This window comes from Mauremys mutica, unplaced genomic scaffold (assembly GCF_020497125.1).
Source record: "Mauremys mutica isolate MM-2020 ecotype Southern unplaced genomic scaffold, ASM2049712v1 Super-Scaffold_100237, whole genome shotgun sequence".
NCBI lineage: Eukaryota > Metazoa > Chordata > Testudines > Geoemydidae > Mauremys > Mauremys mutica.
Window position 1 is genome coordinate 411,123 of NW_025423292.1, and position 7,099 is coordinate 418,221.

Sequence of the window (7,099 nt, forward strand, 5' to 3'; positions counted from 1 at the left end):
TTCCCTTTTCTGCTCTGAAACGTGCCCCCACGTGCAGGCCCCGAAGGCGGAAGGCCAGGGAGAGGCTTTGGCTAGGGCGAGCGTGTCCTTGCGAGGTAATTGTCTCTCTGGAGGTGAAAGTCATCAGTGTGGGGTGCGAAGGGAAGTGGCTGTCGAAGGAGAACGGAAGGCATGTGGCGGGCAAGCCAGGGATTTCTTTGTCCCCCCTTGAAAAGGGGTCACCCTCCCTGTCGGGGAATCAAACCCCGGTCTCCCACGTGACAGGCGGGGATACTCACCACTATACTAACGAGGAAAGGGGCACAGGGAGGGGCCCCAGCTCCCACAGACCAGCTATGGTCAGAGTACACCTACACCATCGCATGGGCCCCAGCAGGCAACAGCACCCCTGGCCCTGTTCTGCTTCCCAAAGGCTTTGGCCGCAGCAACAGCCCTGGGAAAAGCCCTGGCCCTCCTCACCTGCCCTTGCCCAGCACGACGCCTTTTCGGGCCTACACAGCTCCTCACACAACACCCGCCTGGGACCTTGCCCTCCCCTACCAGCTCAGCAGCACTTTTTTTCCTCTCAAAAACTACTCTTGCCACCCTTCCCCTTCCACACTTCACACTCACCTCATCACAAACTCACCCACGGCCCCTTTGGCTTCTCAAGCGCCTCTGGAGGGACGCAGCTTCCCAGGCACGCAGATCCTTCCCTTCAACGCGCACTGGATGGACATTCGAAACACAGCCCTTTCCAGGAGGGAATGCGCCGCTTTTGGACCCTGGCGCCCAGCAAGAAGTCCTGGGACTCTTTTTCTGACCGATGGACCCCACTGACTTGCCTTTACCAAGCAGAAACTAAGGACCGGCTGATGGCTCTTTCGCCGGCGCTGCTGCTGCGGTCTCTGTTCCTCTGCCCGGCAGTGGGACCCGGCCTCGCGCCGCTTCTCGTGGGCGGGCACTGAGCTCTGAGCGCACAAGGCCCTGGTGGCTCCGCCCTGCATCGCTGTCTGACAACGTCACCAATGGGAGCTGAGCCTGTCAGAAACATCAATTGGGGAGGGCCCAATGAGAGACCAGGTTTCAGAGACCTGCCCCGCGTGAGGGCCAATGGGAGATAAGCTGTCAGAAAACACTAGACAAGCCAGCACTAGCCAACCAGGAATCACCCCTTATCTCAAGCACCCAGACAGTCCCACCCCACCCAGCAGCAGCCAGCCCCAGGTGGAGTCTGAAATTCCCTTGTCCCCCCACTGCTGCTCTCTATTTACATAATGAGAACTCCACCCAGACACCATAAATGGGGGAATTCTTTTTTGCTTTCCACAGCCAACCTCACCTCTAACCCAGCCCCTTCCCCATATCTGGCAACATGCTCCCAGCTCAGGGTGACCACACACCCCGTCAGGGCAGGCTCTGCTCAGCCCAGCTCCCCACAGCCTGCACTAAACATGTGGGGCCCAACCCCAAAACTTACTCATATTTTACACCAATGGTCCCAAACTGCCGCTTTTAATATATGCAAATAAGGTGCTGCCACACTCAGGCCATGCCCCAGCTCTCCAGTGGAGCCACCTGGCAGAGAACAAGGTGATATTTAAATTAGCCAGTACGTCGCTCAGTCATTTCCCTCTGCTCCCAGCAAGTGGCGCCGGAGAGCTCCGAGCTCGCTCACTTCTCTTTCACGCATCAGCTTCAGCCCCCAGGTTACAAACACACCAACCGAGGAGCAGGAGTGCGGGGCTGCTCCAGGGTGACCACATGTCCTGTTTTTAAAGGGACAGTCCACTTTGGCTGGACTTTTCTTATATAGGAGCCTATTACCCCCCACGCCCTGTCCCATTTTCCAGTTTCTTTAAGGTCACCCTATGGGGCAGCTCTGCGGGGACGGACTTGCACACTTGGGATGTTAGTGCAAAAAACTCCTCTTAGGCTGAGTAAAGGGCAGAGACCTGCCCTTAGCCTGCCCTGAGTGGGGGGTCACCCAAACCGGCCCTCACTCGCCAGGCAGGTGTCACCCTTCTGCCTGGGGAAAAGGCAACACGCCCCCACTCCCCAGCTCTGCATGGGCGGAGAGCCCATGAGAACTTCTATTAAAAGGGAAAGAGAATCAAGCCTGAGTTTGGGAAAACCCCACAACCACATTCAAATCTACGCTCATCAGCAAACCCCCCACCCCAGAGTACGCTGGGCAGTGCTGTGCCTCAGTTTCTCACCTTGTGGTGTGACAGGACAATCCAATTTTCCTTTAACAGACCCCTCCGCTCTCCTTCCCCCAACCCCCACTCCTCTTGGGCAGCAAAGCCCCAGGGGTGGGGGAGGGAAGAAAAGGCATCAAGTGAAACCGCAGCTTCGACACTCCTTCAACTGGCTCTCGGTTTGCCCTGTTCACTCTGCGTCGCTGCCGCTCCACGGCATTGTCCTTCACCCTGCTGCTGAGAGCTCCTGTGTCGCCACTTCCCCTGCTGCCCCCTGCCTGTCTCCTGCAGCCTCTGCGCCCCCACCTAGTGGGGGAACCTCGCTACAAGTGCAGCCTGGGCAGCCTCTGTCATTGCAACACCATGGGCAGGGCGTGAACCGCCAGCTCGGGGAGACTAACGCCCTGCCACGCCCCTTCCACCTGAGGCCCCGCCCCTTCTGCAAACACCCCTGTGCCCAGCGTACACCAGCCCTTAGATCCCTCTTGGTATTTCAATGCAGGCACTGACCTGTGAGAGGAAAACATCAGCTCGCAAACACAGAGACTGAATTCCCCACATTTAATCTCGCTGCACTTTCCAGAAAGTCACAACATTCATTTAATTCTTGCTAGGACAAAGAAAAAAATAAGTGATACTAAGTTTTTGGCTTAGTTAAATAAAATTAAGTATTTAATTAACATAGTAATAATATGTCCTGATTCCGCTAAATAACACCATAACATGAAATAAGAGACAAATCTTGTCAGTGACGACAAATTTCGCAAATGACCTTCCCTTTATTAATTTCCACACCACCCCCATTGGAGGTCTGGGCACCTCCAGTGTCACTGCTCTGCATTCACCTTCCCCTTAGAATTGTTCTCGGACATTCCCAAATTTGGAAAATTGTGCAGTTCACAATGTGAATAGTGACCCCGGCTCCTTCCTGCACGTGCTCTACATTGCTCCACCGCAGCTTCTCCCCCTGCAGAGTCACCCCACCACTGCAGTGCAGCCGCCCAGGGTTTTGCAAAAATTAATAATACAGAGTTTGGAGGAAAGTAAACATTTGGGAGTTGTGGAAATAGCAAAAGGCAACAGTTGTGGTGTTACAAGAAGGGCAGTTTTTGGTTTAATAATAAAACCCAGTTATATAAATGTAACTGTATGTGCAGCTCTGTGCACTCACGTTGGATGGAAGCTTAGTAATTAAATTATACAAGAGGGTCAGGTAAAGTGGCTGCTACCACCACTGTGTTTTGTCCCGACAAGCCTTTACAGCCCTTCTGAGGGGAAATGGGCCCTTTGCCCACAGAAATGGTCTATAGGGGATGGCTGCAGGCAGCAGGCGGAGAGATAATCTCATCAAAATGATTTGACTGCTGGGCAATGTAAGCAAAATCACTAAAGGAATGTCTGGGGTTTCTATTGGCACTTAACTGGCCTGCCCCTGGCTGTCTCTGGTTGTACAAGATGGACGTGTAATCGGGGTACAGTTGTGTAATAAAAAAAATTATTGCAGTGCAAGGGCTGTTAGACAAAACAAAATGTTGTGTGTAATTGTGTAAGGTTTTAAAAACTTAAACTGAGACTTATGGTTTGTAATATAATGTTATGAAGGTTAAATTATGGAAGGAATGTGCATATCCCCAGGACGTGTGCAGTGTATATTGGAGAAGGGGTAAAAGAAATGCAAACAAAACATGGTACTTAATTCAAACCCTATTAGGGCTCCAAAGGGAGCCACAATAGGTTGTGTTTCTTTTTCAGATCTGTGTATTTTGAAGCAGAAGATGAAAGTGGAAAGTAATCAGAACTCGGGTGGAAGTTGATTGTGTCCCTTTTAAGACAGTCTCTGAGCTGCTGATGGCTTTGGATCCAAAAGCCAAGCCCGAAAGCCGGGGTGAATGCAAATGACCTAGCTGATGGGGGAAGGAGAGAACTGCCCATCAGTGGCAGCACAAAGAAGCTGCAAATAATAAATACATCTGGTCAGCAAACAAGCTACTGGAAGACTCAGATTGTTGCCCTCCAGGAAAGGGAGGTGAAAAAACAAGTCAAGCCTGAAAATAAGGGGGCCAGGTTAACCCTAAGGAGTGTGTGTGTGTGTATGTACAGTGCTAAAGCTAAAGCTAAAGCTGTCTCTCAGTTGTTACCTGAGGATAAACTTAAAGCTTGGTAGAGCAGAGAAACTATTCTTCTCTGGGCTTTGGCGCACAGATAGATCTGTGACTCTTACTGCTGTGAATAATCGAACCAGCGCATACAGCCTGATTCCACACCATGTGGTTAAGTTGGTTTGGACAATAACCCATTTCTCTGTGGACATTCAGTGGACTTATGATATGGCCAAAAGCACGAAAACCTGCAGTGGCAGCATATTGCAACTGCCAGCAACTGGACATGTTAAGAGCTTGACCCCGTCGAAGGAGGAGAGGAGGTGTTTCGGTGGTGGCCGGGATGTTGGACCATGCGGCAGTGCTCAGGTCTCTCGGTGTTGCTGTGGATTATTACAGCGGCTGGTGTATTGCTAAGTATACTTGTGTTACGTTGCCTATGGAAATAACCTAGAAGTAATGGAGTAAGCCCCACCCCCCTGTACTAGACAACCTGGACCCAACCTTCTCGGGCCCACTATAGTGGGAAGTCTGGAACGCTAATTGGAACCGGTGTGGCAGGCCCGTATGAGAGAAGGTGCAGGGCACTGTACTACGCATAGGGCAGTGGGACAAATGGAATATCAACACCTTCCACCTTGATGCCTGGCCCTATCAGGAAATGTGTCACCATATGTCCTATGTTTTGCTAAGGGGGAGAATGGGAACAGGGACACAGGCAAGGCTCTGTGGCACCAGGGCTGGGAGGGGGACACTGAGGAAGGAAACTGGAATCATTGCTTGCTGAAAGTTCAATCCAATAAACATCTAATTGTTTGCACCTTGGGACTTTGGGTATTGCTGCTCTGTGTGTACACAAGAAGGACCCGGTAATGGGAGGGTGAAGGGATAAACCCTCTAACACTAACTAACATCTAACACACATTTGAACCTCTTCTTTTCACACCCTTGCTCATTCTCAGGGGCTGCTTTGTCTCCAGACAGATCCATTCTCTTTCAGGACGGCCTTGCTCTTTCCCTCTGTTTCACTCACTGAGGTGTGCGAGTAAACACTCCCCTTCCTTCTCGTCTCAGACAAACACTAGTATTAACTGTTTGCTACTGAGCGGTTTAGAAAGCATTTGTCAAGATGCCATTTCTGGGGGATTTTTCCCAAGATCCAGTATTTTGTGTTCAAACATCTCCCAGCTTCCTTGGTGAAAATAAGGCCAAGGTTTCCTTGCAATATACAAGAAAAAGGCAGTTTTTCACCCCAGATGGGACTTGAACCCACAATCTCTGACTTAGAAAGTCATTGCCTTCTCCATTAGGCCACTGGGGCCCTGATAAAAGAATGGAAATTCCATCTGCTAAATGCATATTTCTCATATTAACTTGGAAGCCAAATACCCTCTTTCTGCACCTTACAGAAATGTCTGCATCGCCTGGCAGCAAGGCTACTGGGCAGGTCGCTGACAGAGCTGAGCACCACCTTTCTGCCGGCCATCTTTAGAGAAGAAGGCTCTTTCCCCTGACAGCCACACACACAGCGCTGCCTAGCATCCCGAGAGCCTCCCTCGTGTTCTCCCGCAGCAGCCGCCTGCCGGTGTGGGTGGGAAAAGGGGACCAGGAACCACTGTGGCCTCAGGCCGGGACAGGAGGCCCTCGCCACACCCAGGCCTGCCTCTTGCCTTCAGCCCAGGCAGCCAGAGGTGCTGGGGAGCTCCCTGGCAGGCAGCCGCCTCAGCCAGGAAATAAGGAAAAGGCAATGAATGAAGAAGTCAGGAAATAACAAGGAAATGAAGAGGTTTGTCGAACGGGTTTCTGCCCAATTTACCATCTTCTCAGCTACCGCTCAAAGTTAAAGACCTAAAGTCGACCTATCGGCATAAATACAGATGGTTGGATGGGAATTAAAAGGAGCTGCTGTCACAAGTGTTAGGTGCCCGCAAGCAGCATGCAGACCGTTTAAAAACACTGCAATTAGAGGCTCAGATGAAACGTTTGCCCTAAATCAGAAACAACAATAGGACGACCAGCAGAAAGCCACTCTAGGTAAACGGCCGAGTAATGGATGCTGTTAGAAACAAAAAATCATTCCTCAAAATTTGGAAATCAGATCCTAGTGAGGATAATAGGGAGGTGCACAAACTCTGTCCTGTTAAGTGTCAAAGTCTAACAAGTCAGGCCAAGAAAGAATCTGAGAAGCAACATGCTAAAGACAAAAAAGCTAAGTATAAATCCGGTCAATGCGAGTCCTGGTCTGTCCCCACAGAAAGGTGAACCCCCTCTGTGGCTGGAGTGAGCTCCCCTAAGCCGACCTCACTACAGATCTGTGCCAGGTAGTGCTCATTGTAAAAATGTTTCCTCTGACGGTTGGGAAAACGGGACCAGCGGTCCTCAGGCCGGCTGACACAATTAAAATCCCCCCCCCCAACAACAAACACCATGCAGTCCAGAGGAAGGGAGCCTTTGATCTTCCCTTTCATGCCTTAACTGGGGACCATACACACTATTAGAGCAGTAACCAGTGCCACAGAGCACAAAGTCCACCAGTAATGCCCTCCCTGGTCAGAGCTCCCCCACCTTCTGTACTCGCACCGCGAATGTGAAGAACAAGACTCCAGCCCCATCGTTCTTCCCTGGCCAGGAGGCCCTTCCTCCAATCACCCTCTGCCTATTGAGCTACCCTAGAGTTGTTAATGTGCATTTCCTGAACACCCACCATGGCCAAGTCCAGCTGCTCCAAGGCACTGAACATCAAGCACCTCCTCCTGGGTCCCCAAATCCCTGCCACCTTCCACGGGGCCATTTTCACAGACGCCCCTTCCCTGGTACTGC

General features: G+C 51.3%; 1 non-coding gene across 1 annotated transcript; it reads right to left on the minus strand.

Moving 5' to 3' along the window:
- Nucleotides 1-5,527: 5,527 nt before the first annotated feature.
- On the minus strand, nucleotides 5,528-5,600 carry TRNAR-UCU. The gene has a single exon. It is a non-coding gene; the product is annotated as a tRNA-Arg (tRNA).
- Nucleotides 5,601-7,099: the final 1,499 nt, after the last annotated feature.